Source organism: Sturnira hondurensis, unplaced genomic scaffold (assembly GCF_014824575.4).
Source record: "Sturnira hondurensis isolate 20B ecotype Veracruz unplaced genomic scaffold, ASM1482457v3 Scaffold0021354, whole genome shotgun sequence".
In the NCBI taxonomy this organism is placed as follows: Eukaryota; Metazoa; Chordata; class Mammalia; order Chiroptera; family Phyllostomidae; genus Sturnira; species Sturnira hondurensis.
In genome coordinates, this window is record NW_028093985.1 from 13,375,395 (window position 1) to 13,402,610 (window position 27,216).

The following is a 27,216-nucleotide window of genomic DNA, read 5'->3' on the forward strand; positions in this document are numbered from 1 at the left end:
CTAAGATAGCATTTGGAACCCAGTGCGCAACTTTAGCTGTTAACAATCAGATGTGAATCACCTGTGCCTTCTAAAGACAGGGAATGTATTCCTAAGCTACCCAAGTAATGCCCACAAAGCACTCCTCACTAGGCTGTGATTAGAAAGTACCCTCTCCCAAAGGCAGCTTCTCTAATTATATATACATGGGAGTGGGGGTAGAGAGAGGAGTGTCTCACATTCACTCTACTATCTTGATATCCATTCTATCTGCCTCTCACCCAGCACTGTGGCAAGGAAAGTAACTCTATTAGCTTCCTATTGCTGCTATAACAAATTATCAAAAACTTAGTTGTGGAGGTTAGATATCTAAAATCAAGGTGGTTGCAAGGATATTTTCCTTCTGGACACTTTAAAGGAGAATTCATCTTACATTTTTCTAGAGGCCACCCACATTCCTCAACTTGAGATCCCTTCCTCTCATTACTCCAAACTCTTGCTTCCACCCTCAGAGCTCCTACTACTGACTCTGATCCCCCACATGTTTTCTCCAAAGATCCTTGTAATTACATCGGGCCCACTCAGATAATTCAGGATAGTCTCAAAACCATTAACTTAATTCTATCTGCAAAGTCCAAGTCCTTTTTATAATAGAAAGTAACACATTCACAGAGTTCCAGGGACTAGGATATAAACATCTTTGGAGAGGGGGACATTATTTAGTCTACAACTGTTCCAATCTAATATTCTGTTATCCATGTTTTGGTTTTATTGTTGGTGAAATGCAGACTGATGCAGCCACTGGGAAAACACTATGGAATTTCCTCAGAAAACTAAAAATGGAACTGCCTTTTAATTCTACTGCTGGGATTATACCCTAAGAATCCCAAAACACCCATACAAAAGAACCTGTGTTCATCACAGCACAATTGTTCATCACAGCACAATTTACAATAGCCAAGTGCTGAAAGCAACCAGTAAATGAGTGGATCAATATTTACACAATGGAATACTACACAGCAGAAACAAAGAAGGAGCTCCTTTCCTTCATGACATCATGGATGGAACTGGAGAGCATTACACTGAGTGAAATAATCCAGGCAATGAAAGACAAATACCATATGTCCTATAAGAGGAACCTAATCAACAAAACAAACAAGCAAGCAAAATATGACCAGAGATATTGAAATAAAGAAAAAACTGACAGTAACCAGAGGGGAGGGGAGATGAGGATAATGGGGAAAAAGGGGAAGGGTCATCAAGGAACATGTATAAAGGATCCCTAGACAAAGCCAAAGCAGGGCAGGATTGAGGGTGGGAGGTGGAGGTGGAGGAAAGTTGTGGTGGGGAAATGGAAACAACTGTACTTGAACAACAATACAAAATGTTTAATATGATTATTATTAATCTATCACTGAATTTTACTAATTCTACTCTGCAAAATGGCTTAATCGCCTTCCTGCTACTGCCTTAGTTCAATCTTTTACCATTTTTTTTGCCAAGACTACATCATTCTACATGAACTCTTTTGGTCTCTTACCTTCTAGCCCATCTCCTTCCATTTCCTATGGTTATTGGAGTGAGTTTACCAAAGAGCAAGCCAATCCATACACCCCTAGGTAAATAAAATGTAACCCCACAGCCTCCGGAATAAATTGAAAACCCACTTGGGTTTGGCCCCTGGCTACCTCTCTCTTCTGAAACAGCCACAACCAGTTCCCCAAATGTACTCTCACATGCAGTTACATAAACTTCAGAAACTTTCCTGAATGGGCTTCATTCTTTCACTTGTCTTCCTGCGCTTTGCCTCTGCCTGGAAGAGCCATCCCCTTCCTCCACCTCCCTTACACCATGTGTCCCCCAAGACTCAGTTCAGACTTTATATCTTCTCATATGTCTTACCTGACCACATTCTCATGCCCTTCAGTTCTCTTCACAGACTTCTTCAGGATACTGAAAAGTCTCCAATTGCAACATCATGATGCTATATTATAAGTGTTGGTCTACTTGTCTGTCATTGTCAATTGCCTGTGAATTCCTTCAGGGTGTTGACAATGTCATCAATTTTTATGTGGTGGTGGAAAGACTAGCACATATTTATCCCTCAATAGAGTATTTTTTGATGAATGAATATACTATAACATGCTTTGGCCAATTGCCTTTTTATATGTTTATCACTATCCACTGTTTAAATCTAACAAGAGAGTGGACCAACTTGTGCAGTTGTGCATATGCACACATACATAAACATACACACATATCATACTTCTCACCATCTATTTTTACCATTGAGTTGACAGAGATCAATTAGCAAACATTATGCAAAAAAAAAGTAGCCAACATATACTAAAGTAAAAATAGACTGAAGCTTTATCAAGAAACCAATGTAGAAAATCAAAGAAATTGGAGATCGGAGGGAAAAATTTTTCCAATGTTTCTTCAAACTTACTTCTTTAAAGAACAAGAATGTTAACCTGATCATCATCATCTCACATGAGTACAGAGTGTTTGAGCTTTCACAAGTTTTTAAATCATCTCACCATTTGCTCTTTGAGACTGCATGAGACAAACAGGCTAGGTGTGTGCTGCCCCACTTTCAGAGATGTGAAAACAGAAGCTTAAGAGGGAGTGAATTCTTGAAAGATATTAACAAAAAGTTGGTATTACAGAATGGGTAGTAGAATAGCGAACTCACCCGAGGAGTTTGTGAACAATCCGATGCCTGATCCTCACCACAAACCAATTGAATTAGATGCCTGGGTATAAGGGGGGTGTTTCTAGCATTTGTAGTGTTTTAAAGCTTAACAGATGTTTCTAATGGAAGCCAGAATTGAGAGGCACTGGCTAGAATTCAGGTGTTCTAACTTTAGTTCAATGGTTTTTAAACTACGTAATGCCCAGTCAGAATAGGTGGTCTATACTATGTTATGCAACTGGTGCCGCCGTTAGGTTGTTTTTGTTATGTTGCTGTAACAGGAATGGGGGTGAAGATTTGTATTTGTTTTTACTGAATTAATATTTTCTGATACTCTTTAAGGAGAGGGTAGGATTGCCAATATTTAAATAGCATTCGAGACTGGTTTTCCAAGCGTGTATTTTCCTGGCACCTTCATAAAGTGGAAGGATAAGAGATAGGCATGGTACATGGCAACAAATGTGTTCCCTGTCTCTTAGATAACACGACAGAATGTTTCCTTACAAAATCCAATCCAAATTCTGCCACTCAAGTGTTTGAGGAAAGTTCTGAACCCCCTCCAACTCCCCAACTTCTCATTTGCACAGGGGCAAACTGACAGTAGGTTAGTTGACCACTTACGGTATTAGATCCTCCAAGCTGAATGCATCTTCATGTCACTGTCAAACAAGGGTGATCAGTAGGAAATGCACACCCCACAGGACATTCTGAGGGATAAACAGTGGTTACATAGCTCTTGGAAATACAAATAGCTCTCATAAGAAAATGTCACCATGCACATACTTTCTGCCAAAGTAAGCTATCATTTACACTTTACCCTAGGAGTAATTGTTAGTTTTTATCCTTTTATTCTGTTCACACCCATCTAGTCCTTCCATGGGCCTCAAAGCCACAAGAGTTTTCACAAAAATAATCTTTAAAACATACTATATTTACCCTCTGACTGACCCCTTAAACTTGCTCTTTATCACCCCGGGGCATTTTAAATTGTTCTAACTTTGTTTTAGAGGTTGTGGGTATAGTCTCTCCCCTATAGGTATTCACAACCCCCATTAACTTCCATGGGAATTGAATGCACACACACCAAAGTGAAACCAGGTCCTTGTGTGTTTAAATATAGTTACGATAAAATAAAAACTAAGAACCAAAATCTAGGGAAAAGGGTATGAAAAAATGAGACCATGTTGTGCTTAATTAAAGAAGCTTACATTTATAGATAACTGAAATAGCATACCAGGCCTCTGGCACTATTTCCAATATGTTCTTGGTCTCAGGCTGTTTACTGTAAAGTGTTTGCATTATAAAATGAAATGTGTGTGAGTAACTGTCTCCCAAACTGTGCTTGGCCCTGTGTGTCTTGGTTCTGTGCTATAAATACAGAGGGTCAAAGGCATTGTTTTGACCAATATTAAGTCACCTGTGGTAGAATTTGATCTTTCCTATTTATTGTCAGATTTTAAAATTATGTCATAGACACTTGTAAGATTTGCATATATAAGTCTGCCTACATGTATGCCCATGAAAATTGATTAATGGAGTTCCAAGAAGTCCAATTTTTTTCTTATAAACCCAGATCTGTGTAGAGCATACCCTCTTGCTGAACATTACTAGGAGGCAAATACAAACTTTACATACATATTTTGGTGCTCCTTTGAAATGTTTGCTTTGAAATACAGATATATCACACATGCAAATATATACGCTAATTCACTCATGCATTTAATGATATGAAGTCAACTCTAAACCCCACAGCAGTAAGAAGTGCAATATTAAAATTCATCTCCATTTTACAAATAAACATTGTGCATTTCACAGATAAAATGTGAGAAAATATGAACCTTGGTAAGTTTCAAACAGTTTAAAATTAACGAATCTTTACTGAAATATGTGGTCATTCTGAGGTGATTTGGCAAGTTATTGCACTATTCTTCAATTGCACTATTTAGTCATTTGTTAAATAAGTAATACTTTATTAAGCAACACCCTTATGAATGGAAAGCACCCAATGCAGCTTTCAGCAGTAATCAAGGACTATCTAAAAAGTCAATAAACTGGGAGAATATTGTTTCCTTTATGTACATAATTACAGTGGAATTAAATCTAAAATAAGCATTGTAAAATTAACAGATACATATGATTATATGTAGATGTTTTAGAAATATGCTATTACAAATACAATATGATTTGTCACCCCCAAGCCTGTTTGGATGGAGCAGAAGCAGGCTGTTTGAAAATCTTGAAGGTCTTTACCTTTCTGCTCTTGGATTTCTGTCTCACATCCTTCTGCGGAGTAGCTCAAATGAGCTGAGCTTACCAGACTTCAATCCAGTGCATTTAATTAAAGTAGTTAATCAGTGCCAATTGTCTTATAGAGATTCGAGATGGCTCTTCCTAACATTTTCACAATAACCATAATAATTGATACCATTTATTTAGCTTCTATTACAACCCCAAAACTGTGCTAAATCCTTTATAAAGGTTCACTAATCTTCAAAATACATTTACAAAATAGGTACTTTAGAGGCTTAAGAAAACAAAAACAGAAATAAGATATAGTGCGTGAATCTCGTAACCGGATTCACCTTGAGGGCCCTCAGCCTCCGACCTCGGAGGCTGCTTCTGTGCCTCCTGCCGACTCCCTCAGCAGCTGGACTTCTTAAACCACACCGTGTGGATATTTGCATTCAGTTCCTGCCCTTTTTTAGGAAAGTCTCACAGAATGAGGCCAAGTCAGCATAACTTCCTCCGATTTTATTTTATCATGTTAAGATAAATAATAATTTTATCATGTTAAGAACACAACATGAGGTCTATCTTTTTAATGAATTTTTAGGTGTATAACGCACCATTGTTGACCGTAGACGTCATGCTGCACAACAAATCTCTAGAATTTATTCATCTTCCTTAACTGAAGCTTTCTGCTCCTTGGTTAGTAACTCCATCTCCCTCCCCTCCAGGACCTGCAACTACCATCCCACTCTTTGATGATGTAAAGTCGACCCTTACAAAACTCCTATAAGTGGAATGAATCATGCAGTATTTGTATTCCTGTAAAATGGACTATTTCACTTAGCATAATCCTCAAGCTCCATCCATATGGTGACAAATGGCAGGATTTTCTTCTTTTTTTAGGGTTGATAATATTCCACAGTATGTATACAGCATATTTTCTTTATCTACCCATCTTATCTTCATTGTCTATTTGTTTCTTTTTACAGTAGCTATCCATCCGGACAGAGGCGAAGTAATATCTCATTGTTGTTTTGACTTACACACCCCTGAGGTTTAGTAGTTTTGAACACTTTTTCATATACCAATCGGTCATTTGTATGTTTTCTTTGAAGAATTCTCCACTCAAGTCTATAGCCCACTTTTAACCAAGTTGTTAGGTTTTTGCTATTAAGTTGTAGGAGTTTCTTCTATATTTTGAAGATTAAGCTCTTATCATATAAATGGTTTACAAATATTTTCTCTCATTTCATAGGTTGCCTTTTCACAGTATTGTTTCCTCCACAGTGCAACTTTTTAGTTTGAAGTAGTCCCACTTTTCTACTTTTACTGCATGTGGAACCACAAAAGACACCATCGATAGCCAAATCAGTCTTAAGAAAGAACAAAGCTGGAGGCATCACACTCTCTGATTTCAAAATACATTGTGAAACTACAGTAATCAAAACAGTATGATATTGGCATAAAGATAGGCTGATAGACCAATGAAACAGAAATAGAGAGCCCAGAAATAAATCTATGCATGTACAGTCAACTGACCTCTACAAGGGTAACAAGAACACAATGGTCAAAAAACAGAGAAGGGTGGAAATGGGAGGGAGGGGGGAGGATGGGGGGTGGGACGGGATGGGAGTAATAGACAGAAAACTGTACTTGAAAAATAATTAAATAAAAAAATTGAAGAAAAAAAACAGTCTCAACAAATTATAGGAAAACTGAATATCCACATGCAAAAAAAAATAAATTTGGACCTTTTTTTGTCTATAAACAAAAATAAATGGATTCAAGACTTGAATATAAGATCTAAAATTGTAAAACTCCTAGAGAGAACATAGGGGAAAGCTTCAGGACACTGAACTTGGCAGTGATTTCATGGATGTAACACCAAAAGCGTGGGCAACAAAAGCAAAAATAGACAAGTGGAACTTCATCGAGCACAAGTTTGAGAACCAATTGAAAGCTGCCAGCAATTGATGGAATAGGACTAAAATTCATAATACAGCACCTAAAACTACGTTCAGATCCCCCAAAACTGAAATTTAATGTCCACCAGTCATTTCTTTCTTCAAAATGCTAATGTGGACATTTATGTATAAAGAACACACACAAAAAAATCTTTAGTGGCGATCAGAGATATGTTGGAATCTCCAATTCAGGGAATGACAACATCCCCGGGCGGCAGAATTGATTATAATCTAGGCGCCATCTTTGAAAAACATGAAAATTCATACCTTCTTTAAGATCTACTATAAAAAAAGATCTATTATCAATTATTATTTACCCTTAAATTATGCTTAATGAATTCTTTCTAAATATAGACTCTTGACATTTACCTGTATAACATGGAATCAAAAAAATTGTTTTGAACTAAAAGGGACCTTTGGAAGTAATGTTGCTCAGTCCTTTCACTTAAACAGAGGTAAAAACAATTACAGTTTGTTTTTTTTCTTTTCTAGATATAACGGGATGACTAGACCCTGAACTGTGTTTCATCCTGTTTCATCTCAACATGACAAGATTATACTGGGGATTACCTTTTAAGAAAGCCATGGCGTCTTCTTGGTCAGCTGTGTCTGGCATAATTATACTATATAATTACTACTCTGGACCTAATATAAAATAAGCCAATTTTCTTACTACTAATGCTTTTTTACTTCTGTATTCATGAAGTGCACGAATGCGTGCATTCACATATTACATGTCCTCGCTAATTGTGGTCTCTGAAAGGGCACAATCTTGTCTGTCCTATTCACACTGTCACCAGAATTTAGGTCCATGTCCGAAACATAGTAGATAATAAATAAATAAATACATTTTCTTCTGCCCGAAACAAAAGAAGAATCTTTGCCTTGAGCAGTGGAGCTCAGGTGGTTGGGTGTCATCCTGCAAAGCAAAAATGTCACTAGTTCAATTCCCAATTGGGGCACATGCCTGAGTTGCAGGTTCAGTCCCCAGTTTGGCCACATAGGAAAGGCAACAAATCCGTGTTTCTCTTTCACACTGATCTTCTCTCTCTTTCTTTCTCCCACCCTTCCCCTCGCTCTAAAAATATAAATAAGTGAAATCTTGTTAGAAAAAAGGTGTATTTTAAAACTGACACCTGCCTCTCTCCCTTACCTTGGTAAATAGTCCATCAACAAGTCTTTTCAAATTTACCTCCTTTAGTCTACTTCTTCTATCACCCTCCTGAACCAAGCAAGTTACCATCAGTTCTTGACTCAAATAAGATGAAATTCCCAGCTCCACCCCAGTTCTCTCTGATTTGACTTGAATCAGATCTCCACACACTGCACCGGAATCATCCACAACAGGACTCAGACTAAGTCACTACCCCCATTTTAGTTTCCTGGGGCTATCGTAATCAATTCTTACAAATTTGGTGGCTCAGAAGAACAGAAATTTACTTTCTCATGGTTCTGGCGGCTACAGTCTGCAGTTAAGGTGCCCACAGAGCTGTACTCCTCCCCCACCCCCACCCCCACCCCCGCCCCCGCCCCCGCCCAGGCTCTGGGACAGGCTCTATTCCTTTCAGGCTCCTGATGGTTATCGGCACTCCTTGGATTGTGGCTTCTCAGTCCAACTTCTGCCTCTAGCTTCACATGGCCCTCCCTTTTGTGGCTCTTTTCTCCTCTTTTGTCTCTTATTAGGACTTATCATTAGATTTAGGGACGACTGGGATAATCGAGGATGACCTCATTTTAAGAGCCTTACCTTACTTATATCTACAAAGCCCTTTTTCAAATAAGGTTGCATTCACAGGTTCCAGGGCTCAGGTCTTGGACATATCTGTATGGGGGCTACAATTAAATTCACTACACTCCCTTTCTCAAAACACTGTCACAGTTTCTAAGGTGCTTGCTGCTGGGATAAAAGACCAGAGTTTGTAACTGGCCAAAAGACCCCCCCAGTGACCCGACCCCTGATTTATCTTGTGCTTCTCTCTCCTTTGGGGCATCTGCAACACTGGCCTTCTTCCACTTTCCCCATCTCACCACTTTGCTGCCCCTGTGACTGCTGCAAATGTTTTTTGTCTCTCAGTACAAGTGCCTCACACTCCCCCTGCTCACACATCAGCAGAACCTCTCTGTCACCCCTACCTCACCACAAGAAAAAGCCTGGCTGCTTTGCTATACTAAGTACAGAGTTGCTTTTCATAAAATAACATATCTATTTGTCATTATAGAGTATTTTCATTAGTATGGTGATGTGGTTAATGCCTGCCTCTTCCACTCTTCTGAACCTTTATGTGAGTGAGGATCACACCTGTTGATTTAGTTTTTTTGGATTTGTTTCCCCACTTACCAATGTCTTTCAAGGACTGACATAGACTTACCACACTGTAGGAAAGCAATGAAAGTTCGTTGAATAAGAGAATAGATAAATTAACAAGTTTAAATATTATTTTCCTGTAACCCTTTGGGGTCATCCTAGTAAAACAGATTAATTGGTATTTATGATATTACTACAAACTTCTGTAAATAAACAATAAGACTACATGTGCACTGAACTGATACACCTACTATGTCAGTGGAGAATTGAGTTATGAATTCAGAAAAAAATGCACTTGAAATAATAAAATCTTCTAATAACTCTCCTGACTTTGTTTCGTAGTGCAGGCATAGGCCACAATTCAAGTCTATCACTTATCTTCCAGTCTGTCACTAATCACTAAATTTGATTTGATGGGACCTAATAGGTCTCACTCTCTTGGAATCCACTATGAAATAGCAAGCCATTTCCTCCACTGTGGAAACAGTAACAGACTTTATATACAATATAGCTCTCAGCTTTTGTGATTCCGTGGGAACTCCATTCTAACAACGGTGTTGGCTGAGAGAAGGCTGGCTCCTGTTAAATCGAAAGGCATGCAATATCCATGCTATAACAGGGGTACATTTTATTTTATGACTTAAATAAAAACATTTCTAAAATCACATATCCTATGATAACAAGATCCAAAGAAGAGCCCAGGGTTATTGGAACACATGAAATTCGGCTTGAAAAGAATTTAGTGGGTTTAAAATTATTTGAAGATCATATGAAAGTAAGGAATTTTCTTCCAGCTTCAGTTTAATACCTACTATCACTATGGGGATACAAGTAGCTAGGAAAAAACCTCTCTACTAGATGGTTCATATTCCTACATAGAAAGTTGTCTAAACTCTCTGTTCACTGAGTGAAAGACTGTGACTAAAGGATATTTAGTTATTCATTAGTTCATGTATAACAAAAATCCCAAGGAATTTTCAAAGTCATGATAAATTAAAGCTGTATGTGTTACAGCCCCTCTTAAAATGAGGAAATAAATCTGCTAGTGAATATACATAATTAGTTTTGCATTCTGCAAACTAATAGAATGGTAGGTATAGCACTGTGTGTACATGCTGCCAGTTATTCTATACACTTAATTCTGAATATTTTTTCAAATAAAATCATTTAAAATGCTAAAGTCAGAGTTAATCAGCAAAAGCTATGTTCATGTTCAAAGTTTATTGGAAGTTCCAATTTATTTAAAGATTGAAGGAAATTTGATAACTATAAACAAATACTCTAAATGGTACATCATGTTCTAAAGCATTTTCACATCCTGTGGATTTAAGAATGTTGCAGTGATTTTAAAGTGAATTTTTACATCTAGATCTCCATTTTACTGATCATTAATATAACACTGTTAGAATTAATTTTGAAAATAGAAAGATCTCTAAATCTAAGTAAAAATCATATAATCAACAGGGGTTGATACAATTGTTCACATAAAATTAATTAATAAAGGCTTAATTCTGTCAAGCTGTATCATTAACTTTAGCTTTCATACAATAATTTCACCTACTTGAGAACCATGAAGAAGTTTCAGAGGATATTAGCTATTATTAATACATATTTTTAAGACATTAACTTTAGCACTAAATGCATTCCATAGTAAAAGTAACTAAAATAAAACCAAATAGCCTGGCTGGTGTAGCTCAGTGGATTGAGCACGGGCCCGCGAACCCCATGATTGCGGTTCAATACCCAGTCAGGGCACTTGCCTGGGTTGCAGGCCAGTCCCCAGCAGGGGACTCATGAGAGGCAACCGTACATTGATATTTCTCTCCTTCCCGTCTCCTCTAAAGATAAATAAATAAAATCTTTAAAAAAATAAAAATATAAAATAAAACCAAATAACTTCTCAGTTAAATTCTACTCCCAGATATCTGAAAAATGAGAGTCATATTCAACTGGTAATATAAAAATTCTATTAGTGTCACAGCATTTGAGAGGAATATGTGCTATCCTAACCTGGGTCCTCTTCTTCCTCCCAAATTCTAACTATAAGTATAGCTGAAAATTCATTGATGCATATTCTATCTTTCTCAGAACTCATGCAGTTGTTGGGGGCCACCCGGCTTGGTTTCAGAAGCTGTAAGCATCCATGGCTAAGGCAGAGTAAAAAAGACCTTGAGACCCTAAGCCACTAAGGAGACAAAGCTTATCTCTCTGGCAAGAGCACCACCTCTGTCCACTTTACTTCACCCTGTCTGGTCCCCAGTGCATGACCAATGATGGGGAAGATTCCTCAAGGGAGGGACAACCTAAGATAGGCATGGTCACAAGGGGGCCCTCGGAGAAGGACTTGGAGGGCTATGGAGAAAGGGGGTGATAGACCCTCACCCCTGGGCTTTCACAGAGCCTGAGTCCTCATTCTGTCTATAAGAAGTCTCCCAATCTTTTGGCTGTCTTACTTCCCCTACCTGACTTAAGCATGAAACAATGCTGGAGGTGGGTTCAGCCCTGTTCTGGAAAGGGTGGGTTTCCTAGGGCAATCAGGCCTAAGAAAGAATGCATAAAATCCTATGAAACCTGCTTTGTTAATATGCTCAATTTAAATGATAAGGATGCAAGCATGAAGTAAGTTTGTTCCCCAAAGTTTTATGGCCCTTTAACTATCTGACCCTGACTCAGAATAAGCCCTCATAGTTCTTTGAATGTTATCTGTTGTTTGATCCTTACTGACTGACAATGATTGATGAGCTTTACATATACACCCTGTGTTCCTATGCAAATCAAACCCAATAAAAGACCATTGAGGAACAGGTTCTGGGCCCTTCTCCTTTGAGAGATCAGCCACCTTTCTTCCCCAAGCAGATAATGTCTTGGTAGACTTATTCTCATCAGTGGCAGCTGGGGGCCCTGCAGGTGGAGCTCCCTACATGCAGTTACATAAGCTTAACTATTTCTTTTCTGTATGTGACTCCAGAATTTAGAACATCAGCCTTTAATTCATTTTATTCTAATAAATTTTCTCTGTCTGCCTAGTGGACATTTCCATCATCTCAAACTCACCATATATAAAACTGATTCTTCCAGAAAACTTCTTCTCTTCTAATAGATTTTGCTAATCCATAATTTTTGTAATTACTCAAGCTAGATTCTCCACATGTGAGTTCTCGTCTTTCCTCCAGATGTAGGCAGGTTGTGCAAGTACTCTGGATTCATGGCCCCCAGAGAACCAAGCATTTATTAGCTGCCTAGAATTCATTTCCTACCACACTGACTTGCTTTGGCCAACTGGATATTAGCAAGTGGAAAACAGTTTCTTGAAATGCTCTCTCTGAGCCTTGAGCCACCAAGAAAAGAGGTTCCGATACTCTACTGGGGAGAGACCTCATGGAGAGAGATGCCCAGTCAACTCCTACCAGTCCTGGCCACCTAGATGAGGTGCCAGATATACTAGCAAATTAACTATCTTGCACATTTCAACACTAGTCAACAACCAGTGAGGAAGAAAACGGCTGAGCCCAGCTTAGACTGTACAATTAAGACAAATAATGAATTGCTATTGTTTTAAGCCACTCCATTTTGGAGTGGTTGTTACTCAGCAACATATTGACGAAAATGTTTTTTATGAAGCCATCCTAAAAACATGAGTTAAATAGGGATTTTTGTTCCCACTGAATGCTTATGCCACCTCCTGTGTCCTGGACTATTTTCTGGCTTCTTCACCATATAATGTATCACCTTGAACTATGGGACTTTTTTATATGCTCATGTTTTCTTCTCTAGCATAAGCATGTGTCTTACTTCCCACATATAGGACATCACTAGCCCAATAATTATTTGCTGAAAGAAGAGATAGTGGAAGGGAAAAAAGGAACTAAAGAAGGAAGGAAAAAAAATGAGTCAAGTCAAACTGAACAAAAATGAACCTGAGGCCATAGGCAAAGGGTAAGGAAGACATGTAATGACATTTTTGCACATTGGGCAAAGACAAAAGAAAAATTCTGTGTAGATAACTATGACTAGAAATATAGATTGCAGTAAATGCTTATAACATTTTCTATTTTGCTTATAAGATGATGAGCAATAAAACAGAAATAACTGTCTTTTACAAACCTTGCTACTATGTGCTGACATCGCTTCTTTTTCATCACATGCTTTTATAAGTGAAGAGAATGCCATCCATGTAAGCACTATCAATATATTACCATATCTGTTTCACATGCATACCGGATTAAAGGAGACTGAGTGTGTGTTCAAGAGAAGTTACCAACAAAGTCTCCCATTAGGGATGTGGTGAGTGATTATAATTGATGACAGTTTTAGCACTGTAGTAATGAGAACAAGCTAGATTTCTACTGCTTCCCACTCCTATCTTTATCACTGAGATAGATCCAGGGTGTGCCGTTTTCTCTTCTTATTAGTCTTTGTCATAAGAATATGGCATTGGAATGTTAATGCCTAAAAGGAGTTGAGGAAAACAAAGTCTTGTAGCTTCAAGTCTCTGATGTGTAAGGTTGGTATCTTAAAAAAATTCTAGTACTTCAGAAATTTTAGTGAAAATCGTTGCATGTAAGATATTTTTTAAAAACTTTTTTGGAATAAGTATCGTTATTAACAAGGATTAAATATTAAAATGTGGTAATTTGCAATGAATACTCTTGAATTTTTCCTTTTCTTTTTGCAGGAAAGTTTCTTTAGCAGTAGTACGAGCCAGAGAAACCTCGTATACAATGCTACGATATGCCTCTGATTGTATTACATGACAGGGCTGTGCTAAGTTAGGATGACAATAAATTTTGAACCAGTCAACTGGTCTTGAGACTGTCTTGGTCAGTCAGATTAATTATGGGGAACAGAGTAGAAAATGTAAGTTCCTCTGTTCCCAGGGGGTTCCATTGTTTATCTACCATCTCCATAAAGTCTTTACAATTTATCTACTGGAGCAGTGTTTTTAAAATCCAGTGCCCTGTAGAGGCCTCTTAGGACAATGCCAAGGGCACTGATTTAGAGTCAGACTTAAGTCCAGGCAGTCTTTCCACTCTCTCTGTGCTTGTTTGAAGGCCAATTAACTTCTCTGCACCTCAGATCCCTCATCTACAAAATAGGCAAAATAACTGATTATGGAAATGTGGGAATTAAAATAGCTAAGGTGAGAAAATGCTCTGTAAACTCTATTGCATTGATTCTTCAAGGACGGTTTCTGGATGGACCTGTAGCATCTTTTGGGAACTTGGAAATGACAATGCTTGGGCCTCACCCCAGATCTGCTGAACCAGAAACATTGAGGTGGGGGCCTAGCAACTTCACATTTAATAAGGTCCCCAGGTGATTCTGAAAGGTGCAGATTCTGAGAAGTGCAGCTCTGAAGCATTTCCACTTACTAGTTTAGACAAGGGCCTTAATGACCTAACTCACCTCATCAGTTTCCTCGCCTATAAATGAAGGTTCTAATCATAGAATTGAAGTGAAAATTAAATAAGTTAATGTTTCTGAAGTACTGTGCCAGGCAAGTGCCAAAGATAGGAGTTAGCTCTTATGCCATAATCCGAGCACTGCTCCAGGCCCTAGGAACACCAAGGAGAACAGGACAGACAGGTTTTAATTCGAACTCATTTTAGTCTGCACTCTCATCTCACAGAAGCAGCCACTGGAAGTAACACAAAATTAACCTTAGCATTTCAAAAGTGGGATGATAATTATACATGAAGAATGCAGTAAGGACAAATGGCTACCATGTTTATGAAATTGCTTTAAAGATATAAAATATCATCTATTCATTCATTTAAAATCTATTTATGGAGTACCTACTATGCATTAAGCAAAATGCTCAGGATAAAAATATGAATGATAAACTGATGAATAATTACTGATCACCCATCATTTGAGAGTTGGAGTCTAGAGCAGAATGGTTGAACAAATCAGTGAACTACAATGCACTAAAATTGGAATAAGCAAATTTTCCCAGATATCACCTAGGAGGTAGGAACTTTATTTGGGATTCTTCCTACTTTTGCACTTCCTTTCAATGTTTCCCAACCATACTTTTTATATACCACCTGTTTTTGAGGAGGGTAAAGCTAAAATAAATGTACTGGAAAACAGCGTTTTCCAGTACTGGAAATGTACTGGAAATGTACAGCACTCATGGGCCAGCTAGGGGGACATTTCTGTAGATAAAGAAACTGTCTTGCCAGAATAACAAAGACTGAGGGTCAGCGTTATCTGATTCTCTATATGTACTTGTCACACATTGCATGTTGCTATTTCACTTCTCTGAAATTATCTGGTGTGCTGATATTTAATTAGTGTATTTTTATGATATATAGTAATCTCTCCAAATTAGCTATTTCTAAACTATTTGTTTTAAAGTTAGCATTAGAAATATTATGAACTTTACAGTACATAAATACTTAATCTGAAAGACCATAAAAAAACAAAGTTGACTGCCATAACACTTCACTCTTATTCATATTCTTTAACAAGTGCAATGTGTGGTCTGCATGTACGTCAAGGGTCTCCTTAGTACCTTCCTTTAATCATACACTTTCCTCCTACAAAGGAAGATGGCACAATATAGACTCGAGTAGACACACCACCCAGCATACTAGATTTCACCATGGCTTTCTATGTAGAGTCTTAAAAAGCAACCTACAGCAATAATTTCCTTCAGATGTACTGGTTCGGAATACAATTGAGTGGAGTACTATAAAGTTAAGTGGACGTAAAAGCATCCTTTTGCTAATGTGGAATGTTTTCTTAATCCAATGGTTTACACTTTTAAATGGTTCATTTTGCAATATAAATCTCCTTTTCAACCTGTATACATTAATTTTTTTAAAAAGAAAACTACTTTGTTGGCCCTTTGATCATAGGGCCATCTCCGGGTGATGAGGTGCTCTATGGCTTCCTGCCCAGTCTCCCTCTGCCCTCACTGCCAGTCCTTCCCTGCCACACAGCCAGTCTCACCCACCTGCCTGCCAAGCCCACCTGTGATCATGGCGCTTCAGGGCTGGGCAACAGAGACAGAGCCATCCTCTCCAGAAGGCTAAGCACATCCCAATTATAACAAGTCTAGATGATTACATTACTTAGTTGTCATCTTAAAGGACACAGACACACAAGTAGAAGTACTGAATTATGGTGATACAAATGATGTCTCTAATAAATTTAAAATATTAATTTAGATTTATATCATTTCTTAGGGTTCACAGGAAATTTTCATGTGCATTATGTATTTGATCTTCTTAAGCATCTAGATCTATTATTCCTCTTTAAAGACGAGGAATCTGTGACTCATAACTGAGGAGACCTCCTAACACACACTTGCCAATAAGACAAAACCCATTTAAGTAGGAAGAAGGGAAAAATGAGGGCCAGGTAAAGCATGGCCTGACCAGAAGGGAAGGAAGGTCAGAATAAAGATATAAAGTTGCCAAACTTTACAATAAAAGTTTAGTATAGTAAACATAAAAGTATAGTAATTGTGAAAACAAACAAAAATGTCATAAGCATGGGAAGAAATTGTCAGAGAAAAATAAAAGTGCACAAAACTATTCATTTGTTTATTTGTTTATCATTTTTTAGTCTTTCAACAGATGTTTATCAAATATTTACCAAGGATCAGGACCTCTGCTGGAAAAAAAAATTATTTAGGCATGGCCTCTGCTACTGAGAAGCTCACAAATGAGATCCACACCATGAAATGAGCAAGTGACTAGAAAACACAGTAAAGTTATCAACTCGGTTCCGTGACTATACAAGAAAATGGAGCTGCCAACCCCACCTGAGAAGTCTGAGGACCACTGCTTGGATACAGGAACATAGTAGCTGCATCTGGAAGTTTGCAGAAGTGACTATTTTAAGTGAATATCTTCATGAGTGTGAGTGAATCTGTTTATAGTCAAGGACAGGAGGTAAGTAGGGGAGAAGTTTGTCTTTTCCTATCAGAAGAGATATGCGCTGGGAAAAGTCTGCCATAGAATTCCTGCTGAGATAAGAGTGAAAACCAGCACAGAGAACAATAAGGAAAAGATGAGTGGATATAGCAGAGAAATGTTCTGGATCACGATTCATCATAATTTGGATCTTAAAGAGGAGGTGTCAATATCACACATCTACAAAAGTAAAAACGTACAGTGTAATCCCCTGGAATTTGGAGCCCAAAGCCACTAATTTAATGTTACAGTTGTAATAAACTGGAACTAAAATGTATTTTCCCATAAGGAGCTAAGAGGTTGTTGAGATTTTTTTGAGATGCCACCAAACTTCTAGGAAGCTTCTTCCCCCCTGAAATAGGTCTTTAGAGAGTGTTGTGGGCACTGGGAGGAAATGGGGAGACCTCTGCTCCCCCACATTTGGCCCTTCCCTTTTCATCAGCTAACACATAGCCATTCAGGAAAATCACCTCATTCTTTGATTTAAAAAATAGCACCACCCAGGACAACTGTAAAACATAATAAATAAAATGCAATTTTAAGTAAATTTAAAATATAAAAGTAGCACCGCTAATTTTTTTTTTATTGAAGTACATCACTGTAAAGAATAGCACCTAATAAGTTCCTGAGTTAATCTTGTAAAACCCTGGAACCCCAGCATAGGTGATATTACAATTGTAGTAGATATAAAATGAATTTACTAAGGATGGAGGAAAGAGAAGCTTGTAAATATTTAATGGATAGAAGTTAAAAATATTTTAAAATTTTTGATAATTAAAAACTGTATTTTTTTGGCTTATTACACTTAATTGATCAGTTTTGAGAATAATGATTTGGTTCCCAAGAATGACCAATGAAATATGCTCTTAAATTATCATTATTATATCAGAAATTTTAACATACTTGATATTTTTAATTAATTTTAGGGAATATATGTATATATATATTATTGTTGACATAGCAACAATATTCAACAATATTACGAAAATAATCACCTATCATTCTCTAACTTAACATAGTTTTTTAAATGTTTTGCTTATTTCCTTTTATAAGCATAGTTGCAAAAACAGAAGTTTTAGATGTTTTAATGATGTTAACATTCAGTGTAATAAGATGAATGCTGAAAGAGTCCTTGAGAGACAAGGTTGGGTGACCACTGATATGAGGTGAACCAAAAAAGTACTAGGTAGTCTCAAAACTGAAGAACAAGGCCTGAATAATCAGCAATAGCCAAGGGCCATGTTGGTGGTTGTGCTAATATAAAGGCTAATTCTTTATAGTGGCTATATTTTAATACTTTGGAAATGGATCAAAAGCAGAGGTTATAGTTGAAAGATCAGAGGTGAAGTAACAGGGAAAACATAATAATGAGCTTTTACTTTAATCACTTAATACACAAGTTTAAGTCTGATTTTCTTTAAACAAAGGGCTATTATTTGAAGAACACCAAAGGACCTTGACAAAGAGAAGATTATTTGAAGTTTAAGTTCTAAAATCTTTCAAGGGTTTAAAGTATTGTGAGGAGACCCTTTAAAATATACCACCACTGTTGGGGACCCTGCAGAAATAAAATGAGGAGGAACCTTATTTTTAATATCTTTGAAAAGGAGATTCTGCCTTTAAAAGAGTTCTCCAGAGTTCACAGGTTGGAAAGCTGGTCTATTATAACTGGTTTTGCATCTGGAAATTTTAATAATGCTTAGGATGACATGATGAACTAGATGAACCCTATGGGCATTTCCAGACCTGTACGCCTATGATGTCCTTTCCAATACAAACCCTTGATGTACCACAAAGATCAGTTTGAAGAATCTGAAAATGGCTGAAATCTATGCCTCCTTTTCAGTATCTTTTGGAGTATTCTTGGCTAAAATAAATTTCAACTGTAGGCTTTACAAATGTGATAATAACTTGTGCAATTGAATCTGGGGGCAGTTGACAGATATTTATCAATCTATTATGCAAGATATTTCTCAGGTAATTCATAAATGTTTTAGAGTTGTATAATAACTAAAAGTTCATTCCACATAAATATTTTGAAAATATTGCTGATCTGGAAACTTCACTTTGGATTATTTTAAATCTCTTAGTTTCTTAAATGGAAGATTGAAATATTTTTAACCTCCCAAGAAAGTTCTCAGTAGTTCATCTGCAGGCATAGGCTATGCTGTACGTCAGGCGGATGTTCAGTAGCTATACTTTCTCAGAGGGGTACACCACAATGTACGTTTACACAAATATTCCTAGAAAAATCAAATACTTCACACAAGGTTGCATGTGGAAATGGAAATGGTTTAGTTTATATGTATAGTATAATGTCATTGAAGAATTTTTATGTCACTTTATTATCGTCATTTTGTGTAGAGCATTCTTGACTTACTTGAAGGCTCTCTTATAGTTGCTGGTAGACGGATAAGGCCTTGAATGTGATTGGATATGTTTATTGAAATTGGAATTAGAATTAAAAGCTATCACTAGTTCTGGCTGGTATGGCTCTGTTGATTAGAGTGTTGTACCTGACACCAAAAGATTGCAGGTTCGATTCCTGGCCAGGACGCACACCTAGGTTTCAGATTCTATGCTCAGTCGGGGAGTCTACAAGAGGCAGCCAATGGATGTTTCTCTCTCACATTGATGTTTCTCTACCTCTTTCCCCCTTCATCTCTTTCTGAAAGCAATGAAAAAAACTGTCCTCAGGTAAGAATAATTTTTTAAAAGCTATAGCTTCATAATAAGTGGATAAAACATTTTTCTGACATAAACATTTTTACTGAAGTATTTATGCATGAAAATACATGCTATCTGGGATTTGCTTTAAAATCATACAGTGAAAATGAATGCCATTATACCCATTTATATTTAACTGATTCTATTATTTCTATCTAAATGTTAACAACTGTACATCTAAAAATTTTTCTTAGTATTCTGGAGGAGGCAGGAAAGAAGAAGAACTGGATTTATCTAAACTATGAACTTCTCAATTTAAGTATAAATACTAAATACTTTAAAGAAATGTTTACCAAATCCTTTGCTACATTTTCTAGAGCAAAAAAAAAAAAACTTTCTGAAAGTGTTTTGTCCAAAACTGATAAACAGTTACTTTTTTAAGTCCTTATGATTGCTTATTTTTCACATAGTCACACACAGCAAATCTGCAGTCACGATATGCACGAAAAGCAGTTCACTACGCTCAAAACCAAACTTCTAATCTCCGACCTCCCACAACTGCCCCTCCCTATGCCCCCATTCACCAAATGGCAACTCCAACCTCACAAGTGTTCAACACTGAACCTTAGAGTCATTCTGACTCCTCTATTTTTCTCAGTTCTCCCAATTAATCCATTAGCAAAATAGTTCAGCTCTACACAGAATATATCCAGATCTCTGACCACTTCTCATCACTTCAACTTCTATCAGTTTGCTTCAAGTGCCTGTCACTTCTTACCTTATTGCAAAGGCCTCCTAACTGGCCTCCCATCTCTGCCCCAGAGGAGAATAGAGAATGTTCTCAACATAGCACTTATGCATGTTCTTTTTAAAGTACAGGGCAGACCACATCGCTCCCCCACTCAAAACCATTGAATGACATTTTCTTTTTCAAAGGGTTTTTAAAAAAGATTTTATTTATTCATTTTTAGAGAGGGAAAGGGAGGGAGAAAGAAAGGGAGGGAAATAGCAATGTGAGAGAGGAACATCAATCAGCTGCCTCTTGTACATGCCCTCACCGAGGATGGAACCTGCAATTCAGGCATATGCCCTGACCTGGAATTGGGCTGGTGACCTTAGGTCTTGCAGGACAACTCCCAGTCAAGCCAGAGCTTGTGTGGCTTTTTATTTCAATCAAAGTAAAAGCCAAAGCTCTCAAATAATTTTCAAGGTCCTACATGCTATGACTCTCCATTGCCCCTCTGATGTTTTCTCCTTCTGCTCCCCTGAAGGATCTGAAGGATTCCCACACGTGCTACACTGGCTTTCTCAAACACTTTAACATGCTTCCACTACAGGTCCTTTGCCCTTGCTGTTTCCTTTGACTGGAACATTCTTTCTCCAGATACGCTGTTCTCCCAGGGAGCTATGCAGCTTGCCTTCTCATCTCCTTTGATTTTCCTTAAATGTCATCTTTTCAATGGGGCCTTCCTTCATGCACTATTTAAAGTAGCAATCCAACCCCCAAAGCCCTGATCCCTTTCACTCCATGGTGCTTGTTGCCATCTGACATACTGTATGTTTAACTTCTTTATCTGCTCATTGAGTCTCAACAGAAATAAAGTATAAGCTAGTTGAGAAAAGATATTTATGTCTATTTGGTTCGCTGCTGTGTTCTTGGCATCTATGAAAATGCTTTGCCTTAATAAATATTTGTAAATGGATGAATAAGTAAAAAAACTTCACCAGGAACAAATTTTTAAAGCACTTAAAATGTTCTCCTAGGCAAGAATTTTATATAAATTACTGACTTTTCCTTCACAAACCAAAGATCTCTTTCCTCGGGTATATATTCAGACAATCTCTTCTCCCCAAGTTCACTGACCATGAACCATTAATGTGTCTCCAAGCCACTGTGCTTCTCAATCATTATGAAGTTAAAATTTCCAGTGTGGGAGACTGGTTCAAGGTAAATTCTGGTAAAGGTATTTCCTTATGAATAAAAAATTCATAAGGAATGAAAAACAACTTTAAACATTCAAAATTGAAGTGTTTTCACTTTTTGAAGTGAAACTTTTGAAGCAATTCAATTCTATTTCTGTATAAAATTTAGAGAGAATTGAGTTTGGAAAGAACACTTTTTGCATTAAGAGGCTACAGATAACTTCATAATTGGCTCACCCTAAGTTTGCCTTTTTCTCAATTTTTAAGGCATGAATTGCCACCTTGAGATGAGCATGTATGTTTGTCCAGACAAAAATGAAGCTTGATTTCAGACTCCTCTTGGACAGGAAAGATGGCATAAACATTTTTTTTAACAGCTCAGAGTACCAAGCACTGAGCTTAGAGTAGATATATTTTGATCAGCTTTCTAATCTAGTCTTTATCACTAGCTGAGTGACCTTGAATTAGTTATTCAACATCTCTGGATATGTTTTCTTCTTTTCAAATAAAATACAAACACCATTGAACTGATTGACCTCTGGACTATATTCAGCTCTAACATTCTAAAATGTATAAATCTAAGTGCTATCGTTTTATTCATTCCATCAGAATTTATCAAATTTGTCCATCTATGCTTAGTCTGATGCTACTATTTAAAAAGTTAGGGTCTATTTAGTTTTATTATAATTAACAAGTGTTATTTAACTTAAAGCCACCTTTCTCTGTTGACACAACGTGGTGGTTGGTGATAGTAACGAGCTGATGAATTTTGCTAGTCTTTCCTCTGGTATTCTGAGGCTTCCTGGGGATATTTGGGACGCATCCTTTAAATATTTTCATCTGTTTTCAAGATACCACCCTCAGATGGGTAAAGTCCTAACTGGCTATTCAGATTTATGATATTATAGGACATGGGTGATATAGTTCAAAATTTGTGCTGTAGCTATAGCTGGTCCTAAGTATTATGTAGCTCCCTACACAATAATACATTGGCAATCTCACTTATCTTGATTCCCTCCTTTTCTTTTTAAACATATTTTCTTATTGTTCTTACCCTTGTTTGTAGAAAATTTTGCTTTTTTGTTAAAATTTTCTAATTTTCCACTCTGGCTGGTATAGCTCAGTGGATTGAGCACAGGACTGTGAACCAAAGGATCATGGTTCGATTCCCAGTCAGGGCACATGTCTGGGTTGTAGACCAGTTCCCAGCAGGGAATGCACGAGAGGCAACCATACATTGATATTTCTCTCCCTCTTTTCTTCCTTTCCCCTCTAAAGATAACTAAGTAAAATCTTTAATTTTTTTATTTTTCCTTTGTTTTTCAATCCAGTGATTAGATTATCTCACTATTATTATTATTATTATGGGGTGCCTGGACACACTATCTAGTCAATCTTTACAACCTTTTAACTATAAGAGCTCAGTAAGTCAATTTCTTGAAGGAAAATAGATGTCTGTAAGTAATCTAGTGTGACTATTTGTGAGAACATACTCCAGAGGACATCCTGACAAATCATCTCTGTTCAAACTGTATATAAAAGAAAATTTAACACAACATCAGTAGTCATTGGAACAAATAATATCTTATAAAAACATTGAAGATCTTAATTATAAATACTCTTAAACCAGTATGACTAGTCCCCTCTACTGGTCAACTGTGTTTAGAACCTCAACTGTCTGTTCTGGGTCACATCATGTCCCTCTGTAAGGGATTGCCTTGGGTCAACAGAAGCTGCATCTCCATACATTACAGAAATATGAGCAATAAAAATATAGGAATGGAATGGAAAACAGAGTGCAATGAAGAATATGAAATGTTGAGTAGCCATGTGGCTTTGGGACCTTGGTCAGTATCCTCAATTTTAAAATGAGGAGTTATGTCTTCATTACATTCTTGTCGGTTTTAAAATAAGAAGCCTAAAATACATTATTTTTAAGGGCCCTTCCAGCTTTAAAAATCTTCAGCAACCCTGTATCACTAATGTTCTTTTTAAGTTCAAGTTCACTTTAACAACCCAAGTAATCTCATAAAATCTACCAGTTACTTCAGGCCATAATTTAGAAAGTTCCTGGAGGACAAGGACAGTTCTGTTTTGCTCACAGTGGTGTCCTGAGGGCCCAGGACAGTGCTTCTCACTGACTGCACACTGAAGTAATATTTGTTCAGTGACCAATGCACGTTTAATTTTCAAAATCATCCTAAACTAAAGAAGAAACAGACAACTGCACTCACCAAACAAAGACGCTCAGAAGGGAAGAGCCAAGGTGGCGTGATCTCCCTAAACCAGAGGACCTTTATCGTGGTAACAGCATCATCCCGTCTCAAGATCACAATCACTTCGAAAATGTGACTTTATAAAACAGGGTTATTAATAGGGTTATTTACTAATTCCTCATCAGTTACCAACAGTGATAGAAAAACTAAGAAGACATTTGGAAGCAAACCACAATCTGCAATGCCCAGCTCTACTCGTAAAGACTACTGGTGTGGCTGAACAAATTTTACTAGAGGAACATAAAATGAATAAAATAATATTTTTCATGAGAAAAACAAATATTCTTAGGAAAAGATCAAATTAATTGTTTAATTGTGGATTTCAGAGCAAATGGGTTGATGAAAGTTTGTACAGAAAGTTTGGAATAGTCAAACGTAATGAAAAACAGCAGGAAAGTAAGAAAATATTTATATTTTACTCCAAGTGTTTCATTGGATCTATTTTAGACTTTGACTTCTACCAGTATTCTTAAAGTACAAGGCTTGGATCAACCTCTCACATCAGAAGGCAAGGGGGTGGCTGAGGACATAAAACTTTCTGAATTTCAGCCTGACCTATTGAATCAGAATCCCAGGGGAAAGAGCCTGGCAATCTGAATTTTTAACAAGCTCCCCAGGTGATTTCTATGTAAAATATAGGAGAACTGCTGCTATAGTGAGTTGTGATCATCTGTCTAGGAAAAAAAATTCTTGTTTATATTAGGTATACACTGCAGATGATCAGAATGTAATTCAGTGTCCTGGAAGAGATAAATAGCCAAACTCCTTCTGTAATATTGTTAGCATAGAAAAATAACTCAAAATAATAATGAAAGTTAGTATGAGGTTAATTTAAGCTCCTAGAGATAACAGAAGGCATTCTACTTTAAGTTCACAATGGAATTAAAGCACTTTGATAAAGAAAAAGTAATTTTTACTAGATCTGATGCAAAACCTTGAAATATTTAGTTCAAGTTTCAGTACATTGAAATTAAACCACAAACTTGAATTCATCCATTCTTTCATTCTGACTAAACAAATATTTATCCCTTGAATGGTTTTATTTTAATGGTTTAATAGTTTAATTTTAGGGTATAAAGTCAGGATGAGAAAAAGGTATGACTCGGGTATGCACCCGTGCATGCATGTTTGCTGATTGTGGCACTCAGGGGCATACCTGGAATGGCAACCTGGTTCTAGAGAAAGTTCTAGTTACTGTGGGGCTTTGTTTCCTCTTATTCTTCTCATATGCTTTTAGCAATAATGATTTTATCATAAACAGTACTTGGACTGTTTAAGTAATAAAAATAAAGCTTAAAATATATTTAATTTATAAGAGCATATTGTCTAAACATAAGATTACTGAGTCTATATACAACTGGAGTAGTTAAAGAATTCACGTTTACCTAAAGAACACCACTTTTATTTTGTTTTTATTTTAAAGCCAATCCTCATACAATTTCTGTAAGCAGGTGAGGATTTATATACCTGTTCCAACAATGCAAGACTATACATCATAAGCCCCAAAGTTCATAGCAATTCATTAGATCGTCTCTCTGATAATTCACCAGAATGTGCATAATCTCCATTCCCATACTTTTCTTCAGCATTGAACAAACTCTCCTCATAGTCAGAAATATTGAAATCCGTAAGGGGCTTACTTAGTGAACAGCTTCCCTTAGCCTGAACCTCTGGCTACCTGAAAAATCTTCTTACTTTTTATCATCATTTATTTTTTATTTTAATTGTTTTTTATTATTACATTTTAAAATTGTTTTTCAAGTACAGTTTTCTGTCTTTCCCCACCACCCCTCCCCACCAGCCCAGATCTCCCTGCCTCCCTCCCTCAATTCCACCCCCTTTACTGTTGTCCATACCTCCTTTATAATTGTTCCTGTAAACCCTCACTCTTTCCCCCCTTTGTCCCCTCCCCTCTCCCTTGGAAGCAACCTAGGTGCCCATCAGTAAACAAGTGGATCAGAACCTGTGGTACATTTACATGATGGAATCTACACAGCAGAAAGAAGAAGCTGCTACCCTTTGCAACAGCATGTGTGGAACTGGAAAGCATTATGCTAGGCGAAATAAACCAGGTGGTAAAAGACAAATACCATAAGATCGCACCATTAACAGGAACCTAATCAACAAAACGAACGAGCACAGTACAGTATAGTCAAAGACACTGAAATTGAGAACAGGCTGACAGTTCTCATCATTTCTTATCTTTTCTGCTGGAAACAAAGTGTGAGATAGGAGCTATAATTAAATTATTTTCAGTGAGTGTTACATGTTGATTCAGTTAACTTCGTAACTCTTTATTTTTGTTTGAAAAGTACAGCCCTGACCAGGGTAGCTCACTTGGTTGGGTGCTGTCCTGCAAACTGCAAGGTTGCAGGTTTGATTTTCAGGTCAGTGAACCTGCCTGGATTGCAGGTTTGGTTCCTGGTGCAGGTGTGTAGGAGAAGCAGCCAATCAATATTTCTCATCCTCTCCTCCCCCCTCTCTCTAAGCAGAAATAAATAAAAATACTTTTAAAAAGAAAGAAAAGTACAGAAAATGTACCTTTTTTTGGTAACTGTTATCTACCTATAACAGAGACCAAAATCTAGTTTGACTGAAGTGTAAGCTCCTTGAATTGTGGGGGTTGTGTCTCACTTACTGTTGAATTCAACAACACCGAACAGAGCCTTGCAGGCAGCAGAATTCAATAAATATCTGTTGATTAGAGGTCATAAAGCCATTTAATAAAATTTTATCCTCCCCCCTTGAAAATAGTTAAGAAGACTCTTAAATTAAGTTCTGTATAAATAGCACACCCTTAATTTTAAAAGACTCTAAGGGTTTTTCAAAAAAGACTCTAAGGGCTTTTATGTAAAAATATATAGTTATTTTTGTTTCATGCATTTCTTTAATATGATGCAAGAATAATATGTACTTAATTTTTAGAACATCCCTCAGTAAGCAAAATTTATCAGAAAATTAGTTGCAATTTGATGCTAATTTGTTGAGTTTGAAATACAGATTTGTAACTTTGACTAAATTCAACATTTCTAAATGTTTTTAGATAAATTAAATAGAAAATAGAATTCCCAAAAAAGGAATTATGATAAAGGAAAAGAATTCCTGAAAAAAGGAATTATAATAAAGGAAAGGATTTTTCATCTAACTCGTGGAGATGAAAAGACAATATTGGGATTATTCCAGTTATAATAGATGAACAAAGGATCCTGGGTGATATCTTTTACATTGGGTGATAACACTACATAAAACTACT